The sequence below is a fragment of the Pelodiscus sinensis genome, chromosome 7, assembly GCF_052426305.1.
Source record: "Pelodiscus sinensis isolate ZL-2025 chromosome 7, ASM5242630v1, whole genome shotgun sequence".
NCBI classification, from domain to species: domain Eukaryota; kingdom Metazoa; phylum Chordata; order Testudines; family Trionychidae; genus Pelodiscus; species Pelodiscus sinensis.
Genome location: NC_143058.1, coordinates 13,373,486 through 13,389,364, shown reverse-complemented (window position 1 = coordinate 13,389,364; position 15,879 = coordinate 13,373,486). Strand labels below are relative to the sequence as shown.

At 43.7% G+C, this 15,879-nt stretch overlaps 1 protein-coding gene across 1 annotated transcript in view; it reads right to left on the bottom strand.

Moving 5' to 3' along the window:
• LOC102457599 (TGF-beta receptor type-2-like) overlaps nt 1-15,879 on the bottom strand; it is a 77,668-nt gene that overhangs the window by 61,603 nt on the left and 186 nt on the right. The window lies entirely within an intron of this gene.

Genomic DNA, 15,879 nt, shown 5'->3' with positions numbered 1-15,879 from the left:
ACCAACATACCAGAAAGGGCACTTCAGTGCATGCCTCACTTCAAGCATAAAGATTCAATGGGACTTAAGCATAGACTAAAATGCGTTCCTGAATCAGAAGCTAAAGTAATAATTCTTAGCATTTATGCAGCATTTTTCTTCCCAAGCTCTCAAACTGTTTTACGATGATGTGTAGACAATGTTCTTCCCACTTTGCAAATGACAAAACTCTAGGATAGCGTGGGCAATAACACAGTGGCAGTTCACCAGGGTTCGCCCCTGGTGGGCTGCCACCATTTTATTTACCGGCATGGCTGCAAGTACTGATGATTGCAGCTCCCATTGGCTGTGACTCACCATTCCTGGACAACAGGAGCAGTGGGAGGCGGTGCAGACCGGGGAAACTGCTTCCCACAGCTCCCATTGGCCAGGAATGGAGATCTGCGGCCAATGGAAGCTGCAGTTGCCGGAACCTGCTGTGCAGGTAAATATAGCAGTGGGGGCCTGCTAGGAGCTAGCTCTGGCAAACTGGATTCGGCTGGTGGGCTGCTATTGGTTCACCCCTCCTCTAGTACCTAGAAAAGATCGGGCTTGTCCAAGTTACCAGGACCAGCAGTCTGTGAGAAAATGGGAATAAAACTCAAGTCTTCTGACCCCAAATGAAGATATTCTATATCCTGAAACACACTGCCCTTAAAATAGGCTAAAGGAGTGACCAATGTAATTTACTATGGCAGAGAGAGAAACGATGTCCATTCTTTTACAGCCCAAAAGTTACTCTAACCGGGGGCTAATGTTCTGCAGCTATTAAGTGATGCAGCCATAAATTTGAAGACCTATACATAGTACTAAGTGTATACACTGTAATGTAATGATTTTTCACTTGCTATTTTACAGTTCATTTTGTGTGTGTGTTGCTGATGATATATAGCAGCTGCAGTTTAGCTTCAATCAGCAATGAAGAACTGGGTCCTTATAAAGTACAAGTCTTGTTATCTGGCACTTTAATATCCAGAAAACTTGGTTAACCAGCATCTGTCATAGTCTGCAATACAATTCCTCCTTCAGTTAACCAGAAAAAATCTGATAGCCATCTGGCATAATTTTCCAGCTCTTGTAGAAGTTGTGTTTGTAAACTTGCAGCAGTAAAGGCTGTTCTTGTTGTGCTTCTGAGTATGATACAGTACCATCAGCGGATATCATCTGGCCCATGCTGCAGTTATGGCTAGCAATATACCATCAACAGGCAAAGGACAGAAAAGAAAACGGGTTATGCTGACAGTAGCCAGAAATTGGGCCTAATTAGGCATCTTGAGAAAGGAGACAATAGAACCAAGTGACGCATGAGTTTGGCGTTCTCATTGACAATCTAAGATATTAAGGTTCAGAAGGCAGATCTGATGAAATTTGTGTCCAGTGCTGAGACGAGCAAAGCAATTGAGAAATGCTGTACTTTGCACAAATCAAAATTGGAGCAGTTAAACTACATGCTCTACAAATGCTTTTCCTTGAAGAGTTCTGAGGAAGCTCCCATTTCTGGCCCAATGTTGATCGAAAAGGCCAAATACTTTTATCAACAGATGAAAATGACTGAGACCTGTGTTTTTTCTGATGGTTGGATGGAATGTTTTTAGATGTGACATGATATCAGAAGGCCTGATATTTCTGGAGAGAAACAGTCTGCTGATGCATGAGGCTGCAGAAAGATATTGTTTATTTTTTCAGATGTTGATTGGGGAACATGGCATAACCCCAGAGAACATCCACAGTGCTGAGGAAACAGGATTCTTGGCATTGCCTGCCATCATCTACCCTTGCTGGTACAGATGAGGTTGGTGCACCTGGATGCAAGAGGAACAAAATTGCATCATTCTGCTTACATGTTCAAATGCTGCTGGCACACACAAAATCAAGTTGCTAGTGGTTTCGAAATTCAAATGGCCAAGAATATTCAAGGATACTGTCCATCTGCCAGTGGGGTACAAGACACAGCCTTATGCATGGATGGACAAGGAAATATTTTTGTATTGGTTCCACCATATCTTTGTTACTGCTGTAAAAGAGCATCCGAAAGAATTTGGAGTGCCAGAAGACACAAAGGTTATTCTGGTTTTAGACAACTGTCAAGCTCACTCTTCTGAAGCAGAGCTTATGTCTGGCAATATTTTTACTGTCTTCCTGCCTGCAGATGTCATCTCACTTATTCAGCCAATGGATCAAGGAATTATTCAAAACCTAAAAGTCAGTTGCAGAAGGGATTTTATGGGGAAGTTGCTCAACTCTGAAGGAACAGTCCAAGAGTTTCAGTCATGGTACAACATCAAGGCTGCAGTCTTTACTGCGGCACGTGTGTGGTCGGCTGTCAAGCCTACAACTTTAAAGAGAGCATGGAGAAATTGTGGGCACAAGTGATATTGTGGAGGGGTCCTCTGATGAAGATGAATTTCTAGGCTTCAATGTAAGACCGAAAAGGAGAGTGCTACAGAGAGATACTTGATGTCCTCTAAAATGGTGACCCCACAAACCCAATCACTGAACTGAAAGATAACAAAGTTAAAGAGTGGGTAGATGTTGATCAAGATCTAGATGTTACAAAAACCCTGACAGACATTGAAAATTATAGAAATGGTTGTCCATCCAGAGAGAAGTATCTGTACTGCAGATGAAATAGGTTCAGAGGAAGAAGACCATAGTGAAGAAACCAAAGCCTCTTGGGCTACTGCTGCACAGTGTCTGGAAACTTTGGAGAAGTTTGTCGAGCAGCAGTCGTCTTATTCTACTTAGGAAGTCATGCAGCTGCACGTTATCCACAGCAGTTTCCTCAAGAAAAAGCAACTGACTTTCAGGCAGGCAGACCTCTGCTAGATGCTTCAAAAAGCTTCTGCACCTTGTGTCACTGGTTCAGCACCGTCATCATTGACAACAGAAGTTATTGATATTGATGACCCTGAGGCAGTAGAAGTTATTGATATTGATGACTCTGAGGCAGTAGAGGAGCAGTAAATTGAGGTACTGTATACAGCAATAGTTTTAAAAGGTGCAGTGTTAAGTAAGATTATTTCATTTCTTAAACATTTTTGCCTTTGTTGAAAACACTTCAGTAATCAGCACATTTGATTAACCAGCAACCCTCATTCCCCAAGAATGCCGGATAACAAAGCTTGTACTGTACTTGTCTTTACATTCAAGGTCCATCACATAAGAACAGCCATACTAGCCCAATATTTTGTCTTCTGATAGTGACCAAGGCCAGTGCCCCAGAGGGAGTGAACAGAACAGGTAATCAAGTGATCCATCTGCTGTTGCCCATTCCCAGCTTCTGGCAAACAGAGGCTTGGGACACCATACTTGCCCATCCTAGTTAATATCTTTGATGGACCTATCCTCCATGAATTTATAGCTTTGTTTTGAACTCTGTTAAAGTCCTGGTCTTCACAACACCCCTTGGCAAGGAGTTACACAGGTTGGCAGTACATTGTGTGAAGAAATATTTTACTTTGTTTGTTTTAAACCTGCTTCATATTGATTTCAATTGGTAAGTACTTATGTGATGGGAACAAGCAAATAACTTTTCCTTATTTATTTTCTCCTCACCAGTTGTGATTTTATAGACCTCTATCATACCCTCCTTAGTCATCTCTTTTCCAAGCTGAAAAGTCCCAGTCTTACTCATCTCTCCTCACATTGTTCCATACCCCTAATAATTTTTGTTGCCCTTTTCTGAATTTTTTCCAATGCCAGGGTATCTTTTTTTCAGATGAGGCAACCACATCTGCATGCAGTATTCGCTAAACTGTAGGATAATGGAGCGGAAGAGTAGGTAATTGTTGATCAAGATTCCAGATGTCACAAAAACCCTGACAGACACTGAAATGATAGAAATGGTTGACCAACTAGAGAGACAGCAGGAACTGCAGAGAATTCTCTAGGACTAATAGTGGTAAAATGGATCAGAGCTGGAAAGGAAGAAGGAGGGTCAAACTGGATAAAGAGAGGGGCCTGGGAGAGGTACATAGAAGCAAAGTTTATGATGCAGCAGGAGTGAGTCTATGAAGAGTTGCCTAACTTAACAGAAGGTATGTTGCTTTTAGCTGTGTGGATTTGAATCCTGGAGAAGCACTGATGGTAGAAGTAAAAATTATTCTTCAGCACTTGAAATGTTCAAAAGGCAATAGCTATCTTTCCGCAAGATATGCTGCAGTAGCCCAACCAGAAGTTGTGGCTTTGATTCGGGAATTGCTGGGTGAAATTGTATGGTCTGTGTTCTGCAGGAAGTCAGACTTCATAACCATTATGGTCTCTTCTGGCCTTAAAATCTGTGCAGTTAGGTAGGAAGTTTTGAACTGGGGGCTGAAATATTTAGAATTATTTCCTTGGGGTGGATATCTAAATATGCAGAGATGTACAACCATGGAGAACTTTCCCAAGAAATATAAACTTGAGACTATGAACCTGCTTACGAGTAAACTGTGTCAGATCATTAGCAGTTGTAAATTGGTATAGTTTTTATAATAACTGAGGTTTTCTGGGGCTCAAGCCCTGTATGTCTGAGTAAAAGCTTTAATAGGTTTAATAACCTTTAAAAAAAGAATGATTGTCCTCCAATCTATATATTGAGATACTGAATTTTTACCCAATGGTTCTTTTGAGAAGACTCCCTCTTATTTCAGAATTAGGGCAGTTCTCAAGGGCCACAGTGGATTTCTGTTTGGCCTTCGAGTTTCCAGGCTTGCGCATTGTGTGTTTTTTGTGTGCGTGAAAGTCAGAGGCAGGCTTTTGTTGGAAATGTCACAGATGATTCATGATAGATGTTAAAACTCTTTAAAACCAGGAAGAATCTCCTGCAGAGAAGGAAAACTTGGAGAGAAACAAAGTCCCCAGCAGGAATCCAAAAGATCTTTAAACGGTGGTGGGCACTGACAAGACAAGGTCACTCTACGATCAGTAGCTTGGAGTACAGCAAAATTGCAGCAATGGAATTTTTAAATTTTTTTAATGATCAGAAGCTGGGAAACTAGTGACGGGCCTGAACTAGAGGCCTAGATCAAAATACCCCCACAGTAAAAGCATGTTTGAAATCAGAACCTGCATGTGAATCTAAATGATCCCTAACTTTTTATGAGCCAAAACAAACCCTGCTGTGAGTGCTACTATGCTTAGGAGCATTCCAAGCCCAGATCCAGATTTTACAGTTTCAGCTCATCTCTTCTGCAAACTAAAAATAGGAAATAGCTGGGATTTAAGGGGCAAGGGCTTGGCGTACAGGAAAACACATAACGATATGGCCATGCAATATAATTTTAGGATAAGATGGCTGGGTTCAGTTCACTCCCTCTCCCCAGCTGGAAAAGGGGGGGAGGTGCTGACCCTGGATGAAGAGCAGCTGGTTCTCCAGTGGGATAACATTCAGATCAAATTGGGGTTGTGGAATAGCCCGGCTGAGGGAAGTTGTCTGGAAGACTTGCTGACTCAAAGCAACATCCAGCAACATCCAGCTTGGCCCGGCTTCTCCTGGGGCTACCCTGCCTATTTCTAATGCTGTGTTCATGCAGATTTTCCCTAGCTCTTGGCACAGTGCAGTTTGTAAGTGGCCAATGCTACACAGCTTCTTTATAGGCAAACCTCCTACTCCTAGGGCCCGCAGCCTGCATTGCTCCTGAGTGTGTGTGGCCTTGACACTTTTGTCTGCTTTCAGGTGTTTGTTTTCAGAAGCTTAGATGAAGTCCTCCAATAACCTACATTTTACATGTATGTCTGCTGAGAGGATGCTACTGATTGTCCGTCAGGGCTTGTCCACACAGCATGACAACGCTGGTAGCTGCAGCCACGTGTGACGTAGGTTCCTACCCTGGTTTTCTGTGCACTAACTCACTGTGTAGACAAGCAAAATCTTTTTCACATATTTTTCAAATGAGAAAACTGAGAACCAGAGATGAAGTTACTCTCCCAAGGCCATGGAGTGAATGGGTTTCAGAGCCAGTACTTTTTTGGCTCTCTGCACAAACCACTAGATCAGGCCTCCGTCTAACAAATAGCTCCAGGCTGAAATCCTCACGTAATTTTCAATATTATACAAGGGGAAAAAATGCTCCACAATCACTGGGAGCTTTGCCTGGCTCAGTGAGTTACATCTTCAGGATTTGGTCCAAAGGGCTTTAATTTATGTTCCACGGCTTTGCTTCAGTGACAGAACACAATGAACTTTGGAACAAGACACTGGGGAGGAGGAGATAAATGGTGGGTTTTTTAAAATTGTTGACTTGTTTATGCCTTTTGGTGTAAACTCCCCTCTTCTTCTCTTAGAGGTCTGGACAACCTCATAACTCAGGACATACTGAAGGCTGGAGTTAAAGCTCAGTCAAAACTATTTCTGCAGCATCATTTTAAATTACATCGTGGGAGTGTTTTTTTTTCCCCTGAGTTCTCCCTTAAAAATTGAAAGACATTTTACTGGAGAACCCGAATCAGACTTCAGACACCTGAAACAATGTGTTGTGTGTTTAAACAAAGGGCCAGGTTCAGTCCAGGGTTCTGCTGGGGGAACTAGAGAAGCTAGCAATAAAAAAAATTGGAAGAGATTGTGGCAAAAGTGGCTTCAATTTCCCCTCCATCAGAGCGGACAACCACCCAGTGGGCAGTACTGTCTGGGACTGGTCATAGAGCAGCTGTGAGAGATGTTAGCAGAAGCTCTCAGTGGTCAATCTATGAATAGCCAGGCCTTTCCTTAATGTGAATCACTCTTCCTCCCCCTGGTGCAAAGAAAATCAGCTGGTACAGAAAGGGATAATTGGTACCTCACAGCGTCTGCCAGAGTAAATCCAGCCCCAAATGTGTAATTGTAAAGTAGTCAAGTTTCTTCAGTGAATGTTTGTCCAATAATAAAGCACAGTGGAATCTTAGTTTCTCCCACTAAGCTTCCACTCAATCACCTTGCATCATGACACTTTCTTATCGAGACAGCTAGTGTCAGCAGAAATGACAGCTGGAGAAATGACAACTGGGTCTTCAAACAACTCCCCAACTTTGCCAAGCTCATCTTCAGAAGAAAGCGCCCCACAGACTCGCACACAGCAACCCAAAGCAGCACCAAACCCTGCCAAAAAAACCTGCCGAGAGATCTCCACTGCTACGATAATCAGCACTGCCCCAACACACCTTTCAAGATCCATAGGTCCTGCACATGCCTATCACAACATGAAGTGTGCCCTATCCAGTGTGCTAAATATGTGAGTGAAATCAGACAGTCATTACACAGAAAAAAGATAAATGACAAAAACACCAAATCGCCTGTGGGAGAACGCTTTGCACAGAGTGACTGGCCACTCCCTATTCTGCCTCTTAGTCCTTATCCTTAACAGAAACCTGTGCGCTTTTCAAAGATGAACCTGGAAACATAAATGCATAGCTCTGCTAGACACTAAAAACGAGGGACTTAACAGAGAGATTGGTTTTTATGGCTCATTACAATAATTTGTAAAACAGCCTGGTTACCTTTCTTAGATCTGAAGAAGACCTGTGCATCTCAAAAGCTTGTCCCTTCCACCAACAGAAGGAGAGCCAATAAAAGATATTATGTCACCTACTTTGTATGTCTGAACTGGAATTAACACTGGGCCATATTCTATTACAGCAGATCTCAGGCTATATCTAGACTGCGTTGCTCTTTCAGGATACCGGAAGTATCCGGAAATAGCAACACCGCGTCTTTAAAAGTACTTGCTATTTCGGCTTTCCTGTAACCCTCGTTCCATGAGGGTTAAGGGATCTGTCAGAATAGAGCCTTACTTTGAAATTTGATGCTGTGTAGATCACGCCAAATTTCAAAATAAGCTCTTTTGATTTAGACTCGGAATAAGTAACGCAATTTGCATAGTGCAAATTGCGTTGCTTATTCCGTCTAAATGCATCCTCAGATAGTGGGTCAGGACCCCAAACTAGGTCATGACCAGCTTTTAATGGGGTCACCAGGACTGGTATTAGGCTTGCTGGGACTCAGGCTGAAGTCTGAGTCCCACCATCTGAGATGAAAACCCAACAGCTTCAGCATGGGTGGTGGGACTCAGGCTTTGGCATTGGTGCTCCTGCCTGTGGTGGCAGGGATTGGATGGGCTCGGATTTGGTCCTCCCTCCTAGGGGTTGTGTAGTAACTTTTGTTTTCAGAAGGAGGTTGCAGTACAATGAAATTTGAGAATCTCTCTTCTTTTTTTCTTCAGTTTCTTATGCTGCTGCGATCTCTGCAGCATCTGAGCACCTTCCAAGAGTGTATCAAGTAATGTGACCGACGTCTGCCAAGGGTAGTTTGTTCTTTTTTTCATCCTTTGACATCAATAGGATTTCTGTGTGAGGATGGAATAACAAGACTTGGCCCTACAAATATACTCGTTGGCTACATCTACACTGGCATGATTTTCCGGAAATGCTTTTAACGGAAAAGTTTTCTGTTAAAAGCACTTTTGGAAAAGAGCATCTAGATTGGCACGGACGCTTTTCCGCAAAAGCACTTTTTGCAGAAAAGCGTCCTTGCCAATCTAGACGCGCTTTTCCGCAAAAAAGCCCCAATCGCCATTTTAGCCATCGGGGCTTTTTTGCGCAAAACAATACTGTGCTGTCTACACTGGCCTTCTTGCGCAAATAATAATTTGCGCAAGAGGGCTTTTGCCGAACGGGAGCAGCACAGTATTTCCGCAAGAACACTGACGATCTTAAATGAGATCGTCAGTGTTCTTGTGGAAATTCAAGCAGCCAGTGTAGACGGCTGGCAAGTTTTTCCACAAAAGCAGATGATTTTGCGGAAAAACTTGCCAGTCTAGACACAGCCCATAAGTTTATTCATTATGGAGATCAGTTTCTTAGGACTTGTCTACACTGCTACTTTATTACGTTGTAACTGTCTTGCTCAGGGTGTGAAAAAACACCCCCAAAGTGCAGCTAGCTACAGGGCTGTAAAGCACCAGTGTAAACAGGCCCACCATGCTGGAAGCTGTGCTCCCAGCACTGTTTGCTACTCCACTTGTGAAGGTGATTTTCCTACAGCGCTGGGAGCGCTCTCTTCCAGTGCTGGTGGTGTGACAACTGCTGTGTTAAAGCTCTGCTGTGGTTGCACTTTAAGCTTAGAAGTGTAGACAAAGCCCTATGTAAGCTTTCAGACGGCAGGTCTAAGCAAAATGGCTACCTGATTTCACCAGGTGCATGGTTCTTTATGAAGCAATGTTTCAAGTGGTGAGATACTAAAACACTCTCTCTCCCTCTATCCACCTCAGGTTCGTTTTAGGACACTGCCTCTAAGTGCCACATGATCTGGCAGTTAATTAAAAACCAGGAATCCCAATAGTTTATTGGTACATTTGCAGGCTGTGGGGGAGTGGGTCTCTAGGGGAGTCTGGGGAGGGTGGTGGGAAAGATGTGTGCGCTGGGGTACTATGGAATGGGGGTTCTGGGCAGTTGTGGTGGGGCTATGGGCAGGGGTGGTGTGTAGCATGCTGTGCTTCTGGTGGGGTTGTGGGCAGCTCTGGCCATAGGGAATCAAGGGGCATGTTGAGTTGGGGGGCTGTGCGGCATGGCATGGCCCTGACCTTGAAGGAAAAGGACATGCTGGCAGCACAGGTCTGAGCAGCTCACTGTGTGTCTGACAAGTGCCAGTTTGTGAATAATGCCCTCGCATTGGCCTGGGCCAAGTGGAGCAGGTCCTGCCATGCCCCTTTGCGTCTAGCTGGCCCCTTGCCATGGGGACTGACCTCTCTGTGCCACACTCCTTTGCCCCCCTGGGAGCCCACAGAAAGTTAACGTGGCCCTGATTCTGCTCAGGGGCTCCGGAGGCTTTTCCCCCACAGGAAGCACTGGGCATGCAGGATTGAGCCCTGCCGCTCCCAGCGTGAGCCTTGCCACGCCTGGCTTCAGGGTGGGAGGGATCATGGATCTGTCCGTCTGTGGATGTATGTATGCTGGAATTCAGGGGGCACCGCAAATCAGGACTTCAGTCTAGGGGGGCGTTGCAGGGAATTCAGCTTTGTGGGGGGGCTGCAATCGGGACTTCAACCCCAAGGGGGGTATGGGAGCCACTGGCAATTGAGGCTTCAGACCTGCGGGGGTGGGCAGGAATCACCAGTGATCAAAGCTTCAGCCCCAAGCTGTTGATTGGGACTTCAGCCCCAAGCGGGTGGGGGAGGGTGTGTGCGCCAGCTATCAGGACTTTAGTCCTGCAGGAGGAGAGGCCGCTGGTGAGCAGAGCTTCAGCTCTGCAAGTGTGGTGGGAGATGCTGACAATCAGGATTTCAGCCGCCTGGCATGGGCTGTGGCTGTGCTGACTGCAACCTGACCAGACCAGCAGGAGAAAGACAGGACAATTTGCCCATTTTTTAAAAAAGGCAGGATTCCTGGAAGGGGGCTTAAATAAGGGACCGTCCCATTAAAAATGGGATGGATGGTCACCCTCGTGATGCAGGATTAGGTCCAACCACCTAATCCAGCTTGTGTTTAGGATACTTGTTCTAATCCTATGCTGAATGTCCTCGACATCCACTGTCTCCAGTGGGATTTGGCATCCGCCAGAATACATTCCTCTCATTTATTCCCTGCCTGTGCACTAACTCATGTTGCAGTGCTCAGGACTTTGTTACAGAAATCATGCAAATGGGAGAGAGGGCTTGCTATTTATATGGGTTCCCTGACATCGTCTGTGAGGAAACCCCAACCTTAGTTGGGCTTTGTCATTTTTCATTCTCTTGGTGCAACCTATTCAGCATCTGCCAGTTAAGTGGTCAGATTAACTATGTGAAGATTTATGTACAGCTTATTCCAGTGATTCCTTATCAAGGAACCGATTCTTTGGATGGGGGCACATTATGCTGTTTTTAGCTTCACCACACCCCTTGGCCCCACACACACTAGTCACCCACTCCACCCAACACTGGGGTAGCCGTGTTAGTCTGTATCTGACAAAACAAAGAGGAGTCCTAGCTTTTACCCACGGAAGCTTATGCCCAAATAAATCTGTTAGTCTATAAAGTGCCACAGGACTCCTTGTTGTTCTCACCTAACACAGCGCTTGTTCATGTCACTAAACAGATTGCATTGCTTCTCATGTACACCTAAATGATGATTGACAACTCTTGGAGATGTGCCGTATGACTTTCTTCTTTGTTGCTGTGCTTGTTATTTTCCTCTATAGATTTTCCCTGCCATAGCCCTTCTACAACTTTAATCAGTTTACTGAAGATTCACAAAGCCTAAATCAGGACAAAATTTGCCCCATTAGGCTGTTCCTAATCATTTTTTAAAATTCTGTTCTATTTTTCTATTGTTTCCCATAAGGCTTTTGGGTTTTTCTTGCTTCTTCCTCTGGCTGCTTTTTGGACAGTTTTCAGCAACGCCTTTTTTGTGCCATGGGTAATCACTTCTGGTTTCAGAACCATGAGTTGGTTTTGCCTCTTTTGTTGGTATTTATGGGCCGAGTTTTGAAAACAGTGGCAGAACTCCCATTGAGTTCAAAGTGAGTAGGACAAAGTGAGTTCAAAGTGACTTGGACCCTTCTTTTCTCTGTAAGGCTTCCAGACCCTCTCTAGTTATTTTCTTTTTATGAGTTTTTGCTTCCTTGTTTGGGTGCTTAGCTTGATTTTTGCTTTTACTGCTATCTTTATGGCTCCTTCACATAGTGAGTCAGTTCATATACAAACACACCCGTGAGGCTCTTGGGCTGATCTGTGGTGAAGGATTTCTCTTTTTGGTCCTATTAGGCTTTCTCCTTTCCTTTTTTCCATGCTAAAGTAGCCTAGCAAGGATTTTTATTATTGGCAGTTCCCTAACTGTGATTCTTTCCTCCCTCTGTTGTCTCTTAAAGAACACTTATTTCTGCCTTGTTACTCATTGTAACAAACTATGCCCACATGCATATAGACACCACAGCCTTCAGTGGGGTTCAAACATAGGCCCTTAAGCACCACAGGAACAAGCCACTACCACATTGCATTAAAAAACTAATTTTATTAGCAAGGGCGGGCTTTGTGTTTGCTGGAGCTATTCGTTAGGGATGGGGAGCCAAGACCAATTTCAGTGAGCCAATATATTGTATCATCATTAAACATTATTGATATTATTATTTGTTTGTATCATGTTAGTGCCTCACAGCTTCATCGGTGGAGCAGGATTCCATGGAACTAAGTGTTGTACAAACACATATGTCATATCTTTGGAAATAAGATTTGCCAGTTAATTGTTTCCTTCTTGGGTTACTGGTTGCACAAATATTATTGGGCTATGCAGAAAGCATGGCTGTGATTTTTCCCTTTTTTACATTTCTGAGCAATAGAATAGTGTCTATCACCTCTCATTCTGTATCAAAAAGCCAACTTCAGCCTCTGACTGGATCATGAGGTCAGTCTCCATCACTCACCTAAACTTTCAGACATGCACCTTGGTGCTTTTGTTCATGCTGCCTCTAATTCTTGGGATTCCCTATAAGCATCTCAAAAACTAACTCATTGACCTCCTCCAAAAACTAATATTTTCTACTTTGCTCTGAGGCTTACAAAAAATGTGATAACGGTAGGACTGCTTGCTGGTGTGCTGAGAGCAGTAGTGGTCGTGCTGACAAATATTGTTTCATTGCTTCCTTGTACAGTACTCCTCTATAGTTTCTCTCTTGTTTTATACTTAAATTGTAAGGTCTTTGGAGCAGTGATTGTCTTTTTATTCTGTTGGTTCAGAATCCAGCACAATGGGAATGAGGCCCGTAGGCACTATGATAATACAAATAATAAACAATAATAAAATAATGCAACAAGCAGGCTGCTTCTTATAACCCAGAGATGGAGGTACTGGGCTGAGTGAAATGCACAAAAGCTTGCAAGGAAAGATTAAGCCTTAGGTACATGTTAACCTTGATTGTTTTTACCATGTGCTATGTGTGCTTTGTACTCTCGGGTGAACTTTGTTTTGAAAAAAGCTGTTTTCTCAGTTACATTAACTACCTCACTGGTCACACAGATCCCTAAAGTGAAAGGGCTCAGCGGTGCCAAGAGTTGGACCTGTCATGTTAACATGATTGAGAAAGAAAAGGCCAATGCCCAGAGACTCTGTCCCAGTGTGGTTGAACTGTGGGGTTCTGCCCAGAAACAGATGCAGGAAGCCAGGCCTATCACCTAGCGGGTGATCTCAAGAAGAACTAACAGGGTCCAAAATGTCATTTGCCCTCCAACTGAGACACCCGGGAAACAATTACGTAATACGGGTTGCACCTCCTTAAGCTGGGACACTCTGGTCTGGCAACATCAGTGGTCTAGCAGGACCACCGATGTTCCCAGGCCAGAGAGCCCTGGTGGCTGGGAGTCAGGCATCAGAAGGGCCAGCAGCTGAGAGTCCAGCTGGGCTGGGAGCCCAGTGGGACTGGCAGTAGCCTTGCAGTGGAGCCACGGCCGTGGCAACCCATTAGAAGAGCCTGGACCATAGCAGCCCAGCAGGCCAACCCAGCAGGGGAAGCTGGTGCCACAGCAGCCTGGCAGGAAAACCGAGGCCAGGTCCATGGCAGCCCAGCAGGGATACCAGGGCCAGGTCAGCCTAGCAAGGCAGCTGAGACCATGGCAGGCAGGCAGACAGACAGACAGCCGAGCTGGGGCCAGTGGCAGGCAGCCTGGTGGCAAGGTGACTGGCCGGGGCCGGAAGCGGAGCTGGTGGTGAAGCCAATGGCAGGGGGCCTCCCTTGGTCTAGCAAATTCTCTTGTTCGAGACCAATCAGGTCCAGAGGGTGCTGGACCAGGGAGATCCAACCTGTGGTGGCAATCCCCTATTTACAAATCCAAACCCTGCACTACAGTCCTTAATCAGGCAAATCTTCCATTGCCGTTAGTGGCACTTTTGACTAAAGAAGGTAGAAGAATAATGCCTATGTAACTGTCTTAGTGAGATAAATGTATATACATCCCTCAGACACTGAGAGAAAACTAGGCCCTCAAGTGTAGTTCATATAATTCAGCATCAAAATTAGGTTGCAAAACTCTCAGTATATCCAATTCTTTTATAATTAAAAAGTACTATTCCACTTGAATGTTGGCAAAATCTTGCCCCGTGTGTTTTTTTTCCCTGCTTTTCACTTAATTCACAGAGAAGCAATGTTGTTTACTGTAAAGGCTCCTAAGTAAGACTCATTACTTTGGATTTTTATTCCCATCTCTGTTGATATGATCCTCTGTAAGTCACTCGACCTCTTTCTATACAGTTTGCCCATCCGTAAAACAGATATAATAATGTTTACCTGCCGCTCAAGGATATTGAGAGAATTCATTATTAAAGAGCTTTTGACATAACTGGATGAAAGGTGTATTATTACTTTTTTTTTTTTACTAATAGTGTTCTATTCATAATAAAACAGTTTGATATAGTATATAGGTTTCACCAAAGAATGTCAATTATATTGCTGATATGAATCAGAAAAATTTGAGTATGCACATCCTTTAAATGCAAATGTAATGGATACAAGATATGTATCTTAATGTATATCTTGAGTAAACATACTGAAGACCACACCATAATGGGAAACAGATTTTATGCTACAGTGTGCAATCATGCATTTACATCTAAACTGAACTTTGGGTTTATAAAACAAATCTTAAATCAATCATATTCAAAGGACATATCAACAGTTCACATATTTGTAAAAGGGTTTCATTCCAAGAAACCCTTCAGTGGAAAAGCTTGGAAAACTCTGTCCTGCTAGAAAGTAGGGTGAGATAACAGTTCAAATCAGCTAAAGGGAAATTTGTACAAACATTGAAGACAACAGAATAGAAACCAGATGCAGGATATTCTTTCACAGATCTTTGAAGAAGATTTTGGGGTTTATTTGAAATGCAGTTGGGAGAAAAAGATAAATTACTGATGAAAAATGTATGCAAGTTCAGCTGTGGTTAATGCTGAAGTTGTGCCCACTGAAAAAACAATGAAACACGGTTTTACTTATCAAGATACAATGAAATATATTCAGCTTAATTATTATTTCTATTATAATAGTGCCCACAGGCCCTGACATCAGGGCCTCATGGCACCAGATATTATACATTTATGTTGGAAGAGTTAGTGTTTATAATCTAATTAAGACAAGATGAAACAATTGGGTGCAACAATCAGAAGGAATGGGGAAGGAGGACAAATTAAAAAGAACAATAACACCAGTTTAAAGGACAAATAAATTAGATAATTTGTAGCTGTCTTTCTGTAGCTGTCATGAGAGAAGTGGGGTTTGAGCAGGGATCTGAAGAACAGAGTTTAAGGATTAGTTCATCAAGGGTATGCCATGTATATGGGGTAAAATGGACGAAAGCATGAAGATGCCTATGGGAAATAGTATGTTATGAGAACAAGTAAACAAGGAAAAGTTATTAACATAAGAATTAGGGGGTCACCAAATGAAATTAATAGGTAGCAGGTTTAAAACAAATAAAGGGAAGCATTTCTTCACCCAAAGCACAGTCAACCTGTGGAATTTCTTGCCAGGGGATGTTGTGAAGGCCAGGACTTTAACAGGGTTCAAAACAAAGCTATAAATTCATGGAGGAGAGGTGCATCAATGGCTATTAGCCAGGATGGGCAGGAATGGTGCCCCCTATCCTGTGTTTGTCAGAGGCTGGGAATGAGTGAGGGGAGAGATGGCTTGATGATTACTTGTTCTGTTCAGTCCCTCTGGGAGCACCTGTCATTGGCCACTGTTGGAAGACAGGATCCTGGGCTAAAGGGACCTTTAGTCTGAACCAGTGTGGCTGTTCTTATGGGCAAGCGGGCAATCGAGCCTGGAGGGAAGATACAAGAGTCGCTAAACTGTGACTATTCATTAACACAAGGCTCAGAAAGAAGCTTGTGGTTCCCCTTCAGAAGAGGGAGTCAGTGACACTCCCCTGACTATGTCGCCACTAT